The following is a 13,714-nucleotide window of genomic DNA, read 5'->3' as shown; positions in this document are numbered from 1 at the left end:
CCACACACTCCTCTTGAATTGTATCTGAAATACTGATCATTTCTACCACCTAGATTTCCTAGCATAAGGGATAGATTATGTGACTGTGTAAGCAAAATCAGTATATAAGTCAGTTTCACAGCTGTCAAACTTTATTCACAGCATTAAGGAATTGAAATTACATTTTTTCCCTGTTGGAAAATTGAATGCCAAATTTGCAAGACAGTGCAAACAAGATTTCACTTTGTTGCCCACCTCTTCATTTGCACCACTCAGGAATGTATTCTTTGCATTCTATATAGCCTACAAAGTGAAGATTCTTATTGTGATCTGAATTATTATACATGTGGAATAGAGAAATAAGATATGCGAACCAAGCTGTCATTCTGTTTTTAATCCTCAGAGTTTTTGTTTGTTTCATTTATTTTTGTTTCCTTGCAAATTTAATACAATAAAAAGAAACAACTATTAATTCATACATTAGTTTTAATATTGTTTTTCACAATTAGGAGTCTATCCTCTGAGTTTATAGTATGCGGACACATCTAATACATAAAATTAAGAGAATTTTTCTGGAAGAGCTATAAAAATCTCTTTTCTATAATTTATCTTGATTCCAACATCAAAGGCATCAGAAGAAGCAGCAAGAACTAACGCTCCCTTCTTAGCTTCTAGTGGTTCAAGATGGAATTTTACATGGAATCAGATAATGGCTCTTATCTCTATTCTCCTTGTTCCAATACTGTGGTGATCTGCTTCTGTTTATACTATTCATGTGCTTTTATTTTATACTATCTTATAGTAGTATTTGATTGTATATATTTTATTAAATTCTATGTCCTTTGTGAGCAGAGACTTGTTTCTGACATCTAGTTAGCTCTCCAGAACTTGGGTTTGCTCTAACTTTCCGGTGCTGCCAATTATTATCCCAGTTAATAAAAGTCTTGTCTGCATCCTCTAAAAGTTGTTCTAACCGACAAAGCAAAGTTTTCTGAGAAAAAGCTAGAACTGGGATCCAACTTGTCAGCCTTCAAGGTTTACATCACCATTTGGTGAGTTGCCTGAAAAAATAAAGTTTGTTCAAAGAACTGACACAGCTTCTAGAACAGCAAAGGGGCACATGCTGAGAGACTTTGGGTGGTTTCTGACAGCTTGATCAGACACGTCCCTTCCTTGCAGAGACTATGTTGATCCATAAGCGTATTGTCTTTGTTTTGCATGGATATCTTCTAGATTAGAAATTCATGAACATGGAAGTCATGACCCTTCCCCCAAGGGGAAGGAGATACCAGGTAGATATAACTCCCCATGGCACCCCTACTATCTTAGACTCTAACTTTCATCTATACCTTATTTCTTCCTTGGATATTAAACTGCTCACTTCCTTGTAACCTCTTTAGGAAGAACATGAGAGAAACAACTTCTTCCCCTCCCACAGTCACTTGATGGCATGTTTTCTGGTTCTTCCACCCCCCTCCCCCATTTCCCCCCACAGAGATTCAAAATCTGAACCACAGTGATATCACCCTACTCTAAATTTCTCAGTAAATGTGTGGTCAGTTTAAAAAACAACAAATCCTCAATCTGCTTAAAAGCGTCATTTGAAATTTGCCATTTCACCCCAGATATATTAATGCATGAATTCATTTAAGTCTTATTTATTTATAGTCATGGAGCTAGGAGTAGAATGTTCATTATTCAAAGCCACCAGGATTTCATTGAAAATCTGCATCCCTTCCTCCTTTCACACTTTTACTATGTAGGCTTGGAAGTGAAGAAATATGTTCAATAGCATGGTTTGTCGTTCACCTTTTATTTTTCTTTCTAATAGGCAGCATTGTATAATGAGAATTGGTCAGTCAGAACTGGCCTTCAGTGCTAGTCCTGTATGGAATAACTGGAATGACCTCTGACAACTTATATCTGAATGATCTTGCCTTATGTAAAATGGAGACAATGCTCAGATTCCCATAGGATTGTACGAGAACAAGTGGGGTAGCATATGTACGTACTATGCCTATGCCTAGCACAGTGCTCTAAGTTCCAAAAAATAGGGACTCCCTTTTTAGCTCTTTCTCTTCCTCATTTCCTTCTTCTCCATTAATAGTGAACCATCCCAAATCCGGATAGTCTTGGTATAGAGCAAACACAGTGAACATATATACTGCAACGGGATAATAACAAGTGGACTGTAGGTAAAACCTTGCTTGGCAGGCATTATTCCCTGCCTCAACTTGCTTTACCGAGCCTGCTTTACAAACACTCCCAGTGAGATGCAAACTTCAGATTGATCCTCCAACTCTGTCATTATCTAGACTCAAACTGCTTATCCAACTCTGCCTCGTCTCATTTGGATTTCTTCCAACCATTCAGGCAGCATCTTCACTGAGGCTTGAATTTGAGCCCTGCACAGGACTGTCCTGTATGTTGGCATATGTTGCCAGTAATGCCTGAAATTCTTCACTTCTCTGTTTCTTCAAGTCCTTATTCCTCCTTTCAGGTCAAATCCAAATCTTGCCTTGAACAAGTCACTTCTAAACTGTCTTGTCCAGGACTGTCCAGCAAAATGTAAGGTAAGCTGCATATGTAACTTGAAGTGTTCTAGTAGGCATATTTAAAAAATCAGGTGTCGGGGTGCCTGGGTGGCTCAGTCGGTTAAGCCTCCGACTTCGGCTCAGGTCATGATCTCGCGGTCAGTGAGTTCGAGCCCTGCGTCGGGCTCTGTGCTGACTGCTCAGAGCCTGGAGCCTGTTTCAGATTCTGTGTCTCCCTCTCTCTCTTACTCTCCCCTGTTCATGCTCTGTCTCTCTCTGTCTCAAAAATAAATAAACGTTAAAAAAAATTAAAAAAATAAAAATAAAAAATCAGGTGCAATTAATTATTAATTTCAACGATGTTTTAATTTAATTCAGTATCTCGAAAATATTATATAAACTTACATCAATGAGATATTGTACATTCTTGTTTACTAGGTCTTCAAAATCTGATGTCTGTTTTACACTTACAGCACATTTCAGTTTGAACTTGCCATATTTCAAGTGCTAGTAGCAACATTGGAATGGCCACCATATTCGATGGTACAGGGCTAATTTATCTGATCTTGTCCATCTTTGTAATCCTGTGTCACTCAGAGTTTACACCATACATTTTAACTTTTAACTTTATAAATATGACAACTTACAGTTTTGAAAACTTTGTCGTTTACAAAGCACTTTCAGATAAATTGTCTTCAGTGGTCCTCATAGCAATTCCTATGAAGATGGAAGGATTATTGTTCAGAGAGAAAGAAATTGAGACTCAGTTATCAAGACTCCAAGATATTGAGTAACTATACAGAAAGTGAATCATTTCTTGAACCCAGGAAGTAAGGATCTAATCCCAGTAAACAGCTGTTTATTTAAGTTGTATTTGCACAGAACTTCAAAGTTTACAAAGACTTTCACATAAATTATCTTACAAAATTAATCTTCATAAAACCATCGGAAGTTATTTTTGAAGAGTTAACACATACTCAGGCTACAAAATTGAAAAAAACAACCACACCTACCAGTTTCTTTTATTCTTTTACTCTCCTTTTTACTAAATGGCTGCATAGTATGTATACTATTCTGCACTTTGACTTTTTTCATATAATAGTATTTTTGGTATATTAAATATGTTAGAAGATCCTTGCAAGTTGTATGTTAAGGCCTGCCTCATTCTTTTTAACTGGGGTATAGTATCCCATTGGCTGGGTATACTATATTTTATTAAGCAGTCCCTGCTGATGGACATTTATGATGCTTCAGTCTTTTGCTGTGACAAATAATATTGCAGTAAGTAAATTTGTGCATACTTCATTTCAACATTTTGAGTATAGCCACAGTATAAATTCTATACCAACACTTCTGGGTCAAAGTGTATGTGCTTTTAAAATTTGGAAATATTGTCAAATTTCCCTTTAAACAACTTAAATGATTCTGACTTACACTAAGAAAGTATGAGTGTTTCCTCACCCTGGTGGAAACCCAGTGTGCTGTGTGCTGTGAACTTGCACTGGTGAGTTGAAGCATCTTTTCACATGTTTAAGTGTCATGTGCATTTACTTTTTGGCAGACTGACCATTTGTATCTGTATCCTATACTCTGATTCCCTCCTGGATTGTTAGTCTTTTTTTTTTTTTAATTGTAAGAGTTCTTTATATATTACGGAAATTGTGATGTATGGTATAATATTTTCCCCTGATTTGTCTTTTGACTTTGGATTTTTTTTTTAAGATTTTGCTTTTGCTTTGCTTAGTATTTGCTATTTATATAAGCTGATTTACAAATATTTTTTAATGGCTTTTGTGTTTTATATCACATGTCGATTTCTAGTAGTATAGGTCCAAGTTTAATTTTTTTTGGATGATTAATCACTAATTCAATGACATTATTAAATAATACATCTTTTTTCACATATTTAAAATGCCACCTATATTCTGTGCTATGTTACTTTGTATTTTTAGATTTATTTCTGAATTTTGTTTTCCCTTCCACTGATCTTTTCTTTGCACTAGTCTCATAAGACTTTAATGTATATTAGGGTTTGTCCCTTCCCCCTTATCCCTCATCCCTGATTTTCTGGATTATCATATGTACTTACTTTTTTTTTTTTTATTTGAATCAGCTTACTGGCATATAAGAACACTTTTGTATTTTTATTGGGATTGCATTTTATTCTTAGACTACATTATGGAGAAGAGTTAGGGTTAGGAAAATCGTCTCTGTATGATGGGGTTTACCACCCAATGGTGCACTTTTATTTGTTAAAGTCTTCTATTGTGCCTTTTAATAATGTTCTAAAGTTTTATCTTCTTATACCTATTACCCATTTTCCTAGGTGTTTTACATTTTTGTTCCCATGGTAAAGAGGATTTTTTTATCCCATTATAACTAATTAAGAAATTTTATTATAGAAAATTTCAAACACATCAAAAGGAGAAAGAATGGGGTGATGAAACTCCTCATACTCATCATCCAGCTTCAACAGTTTTCAATTCACAGCCAGTTTCATTTCCTCCAGCTTTCTTCCCTCCGCCACTCAGATTGTTGTAAAGCAAATCCAAGATTTTGTATAATTTCCTCTGTAAATATTTAAGTGTAGATCTCTAAAAGATAGTAATTTGAAAAAAGCACAACTTTTTGTATGTTAAAATATTTCATAATAGTTTCATAATATCCTTAAATATCTAGTCAATGAACATATTCCCTTAATTGTTTTTTTCTTGTAGTTCACTTGTTCAAATTGGGATCTAAATAAAATCCATATATCACAATTATTTATATCTCTTAAGTCTCTTTTTAATCTATAGGTTCACCCTCTAGCTTTTTTTTTTTACCTTGCACATTTTTGTTGAAGAAATTGGATCGTTTATCCTTTAGAGGTTCTTATATTTTGGATTTTGCTGATTGGCTCCCCATGGGGTTATCATATTCCTTTATTCCTCTGTATTTCCTATAAATTTAATTAGATCTAGAGATGTGATCAAATTCAGATTTGATTTTTTTTGAGGGGAAGACTAAATAACATCTGGTTGTTTTTCTTTTTGTGGCATTAGAAGTCATTGATAATTATTTCCTGGGTCTGTTGATTTATTAGAGCTTGGGAAATGGTGATATTCTAATTGTATCATTTTACTTCATTTATTAGATGGGCTATTTCTAAACAGAGATGCTTTCCTCATTAACTATTTGTATGTATGCAAAGTACACTGAAGTGTAATCACTGGAGATGCATTCATATAAGAAAGAGAGGAAAAATACTTGATTCTTTCCCTTTGTTTATTAGTTTTCAAAATAAAGAGTTGATTCTTAATATCTGTCAAAGGTGACCAGTTGTTTTGTTTTGTATTATTATGAATGCATGGATTTTAAACATATTTGGTATGTTTTAGTCCATTGAAGTTATTATACTCATCGATATTCAACTTGTTCTGTCTTTGGCCAGTGGGAACCTATCGAAATTGGCTCCTGAGGTCTTTAGACACAAATAAAGTCATTGATAGTTCTTTACTTGTTTAAAAATATATTCCAGGCTTATTTTGCACATTTCCTGTCCCAGATCTGGAAGTGGACATTTTCCCCAGAAGCCTTAGTTACTTTTAGTGGGAAATTATTTTTAGAAACTAAGTTTGGACATTAGGGGTGCTTATTGCTATTGTGTTGGCTATCGTAGTTAGGCCTTTTAACTGGATGGAGCTGGGAAATGTGTGCATGCCTATGTTTCAAAGATTACTTCTGCCATGAGTTTATACTACTTCCAGTTCAAAGTAAGGACAACAAGGTTTCTATTTTATTGTTGATATTAAATCTTTATCTCCTTTCTTCCTTTCTAAAAATTCTGACTCCAATAGTGAGATTAATACCACAAAGTGAAGAAGGACAAGAAAGTCTAGACATATGTAAAAGAGTGGTTATAATTACGGAACACAGAATTTAAGTCGGGTAAGAAAGGAAATAGAAAGATGAAGGAAATGAGAAGATAAGGATTGTTCCTTTTATTTACTTACTCAATCTTGTACTTCTAATAACTATTCATTGTACTGTCTGGATATCTAATCCATTTATTCTAACTGCAGTGTACTATTCCATCGTTTGGCAGCTCACTTTACCTATATATTTTTCTATGTGATGACATTTAAGGTTGCCTTTAATTTCCCATATTTGCCACCCAGACTGTCACAATTTATATATTTTTTTTATTTTTTTAAATTTTTTTTTCAACGTTTTTTACTTATTTTTGGGACAGAGAGAGACAGAGCATGAACGGGGGAGGGGCAGAGAGAGAGGGAGACACAGAATCGGAAACAGGCTCCAGGCTCCGAGCCATCAGCCCAGAGCCTGACGCGGGGCTCGAACTCACGGACCGCGAGATCGTGACCTGGCTGAAGTTGGACGCTCAACCGACTGCGCCACCCAGGCGCCCCCACAATTTATATTTTTGCTCAAGTCCCAACTAGTTTGAGAATTCTTTGGGATGTAACCTCAGATATGGAATTTTTGAGTCATAAAATAGACACATGCTCTGTTTCTCTAAATACTGCCAGACTGCACTTCAGAATGTCTATGCCAGTTTACCCATTCACTAACAGTAAATGTAAGTTTCATTCTTTCCATGTCCTAGTCAATTCTTGATATTATCCACTTTTCCAACTTTTTCCCATTCTTATAAGTGTCAAGAGATATCTCTTTGTTGTTTTCATTTGTTTTCCTCTGATTACTAACGAGTCTGAACTTGTTAGTCATCTGTCTTTTTTCTTTGTTTATGGTGTCTTGCATTAAACAAAAACATTTAATTTTGATATTGTAAGTGGTTTTTTTATTTTTGGAAGATCTTGTCTAGGAAGATTTTACTCATTCCTATTTAACCGAAACAGTCTCTTGTCTTTTTTTCTACTGACGTATAGTGCTTTCTTTTTTACAAGTGGGTCTTGAGTCATCTAAAGTCCACCCCAGTTTATGGTGTCAGGTAGTGATCCAACTTTCTTTTTTTCCATAAAAAAATCTAGCTTTTCCAATGTCATTATTTCTTTCATTTTTTATAGTATTAAAATTTGTCACATACATATAGATCCATTCTTGAGCTCTGTGTCTCTTTATTTGTTCCATTGATTTATGTATCTGTGCATCAAAACCTTACTGGATTTTTTACTAAAGCTTTGCAGTATATCTTGATAAATGGTAAGGAGTCTACACTCTCTGCTCTTCTTTACCACATTTTACTTAGCTATTTGGGTTTTTGGACATACATTATCCTTCTACATACATTTGAGAATAAGTCCATTGAGTTCTGAAAAATATCCAAGTGGAAGTTTAGTTTGTATTCAATTAGTAGATTATTGACATCTTACTGTGTTATATCACTTGTGAATATGATGTGTACCTTCATTTATTTGGGGCTTATATTGTTTGCTAGAGCTTTACATTTTTCTTCTCACCAAGTTTTTTAAATTCATAATGAAATGTTTGCACAAAATTTTCATCTACTTTTTTCAGTGTTCTGGTGAATTTCTTCAACTCATCATTTTGTTCCTGTTTTTAAATAATGAAATCTTATCCTTTTCGTTTTGATTGTTGCTCATGTGATAATGAACACAGACCAACTATTTGTAGGACCTTCACACAGGTTAGGTAGAGGTCCATGTTCCAGATCAGCAGTTATTATGACACATAGCTGAGAGTGTCTCAAGAGTTCTTTCAGCCTTTATTTCTTGCAAACCAACCAGAATTGGCATTGCAAAGCAGCTCAAAAGGTAGTTCCTTTCCTTCTACCTGTTTTGACAGACTACTTCCTGCAAACACGGTTTGTCAGTGTGATTCCTTGTTCAATCTTGCCTTCTCTGCTTCTGCTTCTTGTGGGATCCAAGCCAGGCCCAGGAAAGGGCCTTTCACCGGTTGGCACACACCACACCCATTGATGGGGAAAAATGTTGTGATTTACACCTCAGGGTGCACTTCTTATCTTGAAAAGGGGTTGCTAACTTTTTAAAATAAGAAATTTAGCTACTTCTATCCTATCTCCATTCTCCCACATTCCTGTTGGATACTCGTTCTTTTGTATTATCCTCCTTCCGTTCTGTGGTTTCAGATTTCAGATTTCAGATGTTTCTTGGTTTTGTTAGAGATCCAATTTAAAGTTGTTTTTTATTCTTTGATGGTTTTGAATAATTTGTGAGAAGAGCCATTACTCAGGTATTTTAAAACTGGATATCAGAAGAGATTCCTTTCTTCCTTTCTTTTTTCTACCTTCCTTCCTCCCTCCCTCCCCACCTTTCTTTCTTTCTTTCTTTCTTTCTTTCTTTCTTTCTTTCTTTCTTTCATATTTTTTTAATTTTTAGTTTTTTTTATTATGAAATTTATTGTTAAATTGGTTTCCATACAACACCCAGTGCTCATCCCAACAGGTGCCCTCCTCTTTCTTTCTTTCTTTCTTTCTTTCTTTCTTTCTTTCTTTCTTTCTTTCTTTCTTCTCTTTCCTTTCTTCCTGATGAAGATATTGAGGCTACGAGAAGTTAAATACTGTACTCAAAGTTGGTTAATTTTTCTAATGGTTAATTAGGTCTAGGAAGAAGAAATTCATGGTACAAAAGAATCAACATTAATATTGTTGCCAAATAAAGTATTTATCACGTACACATTGTTTTTTTCATTATTTGATATATATTGTTAAAAAGCAAGCACTGTATTTTTAAAAACATAACCACAGTACCACCACTAGAACAAAATAAGAAAAATTGCATAATATGACCAAATATACAGTCAATGTTAAAATATTTCTGATATCCTCAAGTGTTCTTAATTTTTTAAATTAATTTAATTTTTGTTTTCTTCCCAAGTTTTTATTTAAATTCAAGTTAGTTAACACATAGTGCAGTATTTATTTCAAGAATAGAATTTAGTAATTCATCACTTACGTATAAGACCCAGTGCTCATCACAAGTGTCCTCCTTAATGTCCATCACCCATTTAGCCCATTCCCCAACCCACCTCCCCTCCAGCAACCCTCAGCTTGTTCTCTATAGTTCAGAGTCTCTTATGGTTTGCCTCCCTCTGTTTTTATCTTATTTTATTTTTCCTTCCCTTCCTCTATGTTCATCTGTTTTGTTTCTTAAATTCCACATGTGAATGAAATCATATGGTATTTTTCTTTCCCTGGCTTACTTCGCTTAGCATAATACACTGTAGTTCCATCCATGTTGTTGCAAATGGCAAGATTTTATTCTTTTTGATGGCTGAGTAATATTCCGTTGTATATATATCACATCTTCTTTATCCATTCATCTGTCGATGGACATACGGGCTCTTCCTGTAATTTGGCCATTATTGATAGCACTGCTAGGAACATTGGGGTGCCTGTGCCCCTTTGAATAGTATTTTTGTATCTTTGGATAAATACCTAGTAGTGCAATTACTGGGTTGTAGGGTAGTTCTACTTTTAACTTTTTGAGGAACCTCTGTATCACTTACTCACTATTTTATAAATAGAGTAAAACAAGACATTGAGAACCAAGTTGATTTATACCTTTATCAAATTATTGATAGGTCAGGAAATTGTCAAAAATAAATAGGAAGGATTTACACTCCCACATAATAAACTCCATTATATAGATATAATAATTTGAAGAGTGTCACACTGGACAAAACTGGTGAGCCTTGAAAGTTCTGAAATAGATCCTAGTATTTATAAATCTTAGAACTTGCTTAAAAAATAACAAAATTTCCCAAATTCATGCAAAGGGTGACATTAGTATGTGAAAATCAATCTGCAACAACTGACTAAATGTCGGGGAAAAACAAAACAAAAACAAGAATATATCCCTATTTTCACCCCATCACACATATTCATCTAAATTATAATGTTAAATTTAAAAAAAAAGAAATCTTGAAAGAAGTATAAAATGTATTAGTGATTTTCTTATTTGATATTACAGTTGAAAAGGTTTTCCTAAACATGAATGAAAAAGAACCAAACAATGAAAATTGAAACAATGAAATATTTCATGAGTTGTAATTTCTATGTTAAATAAATCAACACTGACAAAAACAAATAAACTGAAAATAATATTTGAAATATATGTGACTAACATATTATATCCTTAAGACATATAAAGTGAAAAATATTTTCAAAAAAGATGTACATCCAAATAGAAAAGTTGGCAAAGGATATAGACAAATAATTAACAAAAGAAGAAATATAAAAACCCCAATAAATATATTAAAATACATATTTAAATTTTACTTGTAATCAAAGAAATATAAATTAAAACATTTCCCCCACCAAATTGACAAAATTTAATACTCAATATTGGGGAGGTGAGAATGAACAATCTTGTAGTTTGCTGGTGGGAACGTACCCAACCACATCTGAAGGGCAACTTGGCAATGTATATCCAAATTTGAAAAATTCCTACCCTTGGGTCTCGTCATTTCACGTCTAGGAATTTATCTAGAAGAACTAATCAGAGACGTGTACAAAGATTTATGTACATGACTTTTTATTGTTGCAATATTTATAACATTAAAAAATTGGATAAACCTATATAACCCAAAAAGAACATTAGTTAAATAATTTATGATACATTACTATGATAGAATACTATACAGAATTATTTTTTCCAAATGTATTTTAAAAATCATTTAGTGGCATGAGAAAATGTTCACATATAATATATAATGTGACCTGGAAAAAGTATATTATGAAACATTACATAAAATATAACCTTTATTTTATAGTAATATTATTTATAAACACTTAAATGTACTTCTACTTATTTACTTTATACATTGTACACATGAGAGACTAAAAAATACAACAAAATATATGTGTACATATATTTATATGTTATGTATTCAATAATAGTTTAGAATAAAAATATGCCAAAATGTTAGCCATTGACTGGGTGGTGATGCTATATTTAACTTTAAAAATGTCGTTATCTTATGCATTTCCAAAATTTCCTATATTGAGTCTTTTAGGATGGTGAATTATGACAAAACTTAAAAAAAAAACTACTCTAAGTAAGAAATAGAAGTCCTTAATTTTCAGTGCCTTTTTCTCTTAAATATACTGAATTGTTTCACTTCAGCAAACATTTTTTAAAAGCCTGTTGTATAGGACTACGTTAATGGTAACTTTTCTGACATGAAAAAAATGAAAGATCTGTTAACAGTAAGTCCACATTTTCATAGCATATAATAGGTTTCAGCTGGGCACCTGCTGTGTGCTCCCTTTGGAAGGAATACCCTCTGGTTTGTCACAGTTTCCATCAAGCTCTATAATCTTTCACCTGGTCTGCTCCAGTATTCCTGCTACCTGTGTAACTCCTTTAGAGATATACATGTGTCCTCCTCCAGTATTAACTTTAACAACCAACATATTTAGCGGTGGAACATGTACAAGGTTATTGTCATCAAATATGCCATCTATTACCTTTACTAATTAACTTTTCTGAAAGCTGTGCCCAATGGAAGAGACAAGAACTCAAAACAAAGGAGCATTGCTACTGGAAAGAAAAAGCCAAAATGTAATGATTTCAGCTAGAATGATTATATGCCACATCTCTCTCTCTCTCTCTCTCTCTCTCTCTCTCTCTGTCTCTCTGTCTCTCTCTCTCTCTCTCTCTCTCTCTCTCTCTCACACACACACACACACACACACACACACACACACAAATGCACCAACTATAAGCTTGTTATAAATAACAAGATAGTTAAATAAATTGGTTAGAAGATAAATATTTCTAAAATTAGTAACTATTTTTTCTATCCCACCAATCTCTGATTAAACAATACAATGACAATCGCTTCTCGGCCTTTTGGCTAAGATCAAGTGTAGTAAACAATACAATGACAAGAATATTGTATTTATAATAGCGACAAAAAAATTTAAATACAAGAATGTGTGGGAACAATATGAAAAAAGCTTCAAAAGTTTATTGAGATACAAAATATTTCAATAAATGGATACACATAACAAGTTTCTGAAAACTGTAAAAATGTCAGTTCTTCCCATTTGAATTTATAGTTTTGATGCTATCCCTATAACTTTTTCTATAATGTGAAAATTTTAAACAAAGTGCATCTGGGAATATAAACAAGAATAGAGAAAACTTCTGAAAAGGGTTCTTAGTGAAAAGACCTTAAAGATGTTCATAACCCTTTTCCTAATAATTTCATATTTAATAATATATTTCAATAAAATAATAGGAAATGTGAGTAAAGATTTATTTATGTGATGTTCACCATTACATTATTTGTGAGACTGAAAAATTTGGTTCATTAAAACATCTCCCTAAAACAGGAAAATGTTATACAAACTATGGTGCATTCATATACTAGACATTAGCTAAATGACATGTTTGTGAAGCATTTTTCATGACATACAATAAAGCTCATGATATGCTATATGAAGAATAGCAAGATATAACTCCACATTCATGGGCACCTGGGTGGCTCGGTTGGTTAAACGTCCAATTTCGACTCAGGTCATGATCTTTGTGAGTTCGAGCCCCGCGTTGGGTCTGTGCTGACAGCTCATTGCCTGGAGCTTGCTTCAAATTCGGTGTCTCCCTTGCTCTCTTCCCCTCCCCCACTCATATTCTGTTTCTCTCTCTGTCTTTCTCTCAAGAATAAATAAACATTAAAAAATTATTTAAAAAACTCTACATTCAGCATGATTCTAGTTGCTTAAAAATTTTTTTTCAGGGTGGTGAAATTATAGGTGATTTTTATTTTCTATGTTTTATGTGTTTCTAAATTTTATGGATAAGACTGTTTTTTCTAATTAGGAAAGAATAAAGCAAGTTTTATCCTTTTTTAAAAAATGTTTATTTTTGAAAGAGACAGAGACAGAATGAGAGTGGGTTAGGGGCAGAGAGACAGGGAGACACAGAATCTGAAGCAGACTCCAGGCTCCGAGCTGTCAGCACAGAGCCCGTGGTGGGGCTCAAACTCACAAGCTGTGAGATCATGACCTGAGCTGAGGTCCGACGCTTAACCGACTGAGCCACCCAGGAGCCCCTTTTAAGAGGAAAAATAGCTCTTAACCAAAAAATTACCCTAAGTTTGGGGTGATGTTTTTGGACAAAGGCAAAATCATACTTCAAAAGGGACTGTCTGTATTGGCTTTTCCCTCTCTTTACCACCTTTTCTGTTGGTAGGTAATTTGTGTAAGAACTATTTAAGGAAGACCAAAATTAATCCATATTGGTTTTCAC

General features: G+C 33.8%; 1 pseudogene; it reads left to right on the top strand.

The window, feature by feature from the left end:
- The first annotated feature begins 12,297 nt into the window (after window positions 1-12,297).
- LOC122232870 lies at window positions 12,298-12,385 on the top strand (annotated as a pseudogene).
- Window positions 12,386-13,714: the final 1,329 nt, after the last annotated feature.

This window comes from Panthera tigris, chromosome D3 (genome assembly GCF_018350195.1).
Source record: "Panthera tigris isolate Pti1 chromosome D3, P.tigris_Pti1_mat1.1, whole genome shotgun sequence".
NCBI lineage: Eukaryota > Metazoa > Chordata > Mammalia > Carnivora > Felidae > Panthera > Panthera tigris.
Note: the sequence above shows the minus strand (reverse complement) of the source record. Positions and strands in the feature narration are given on the sequence as shown.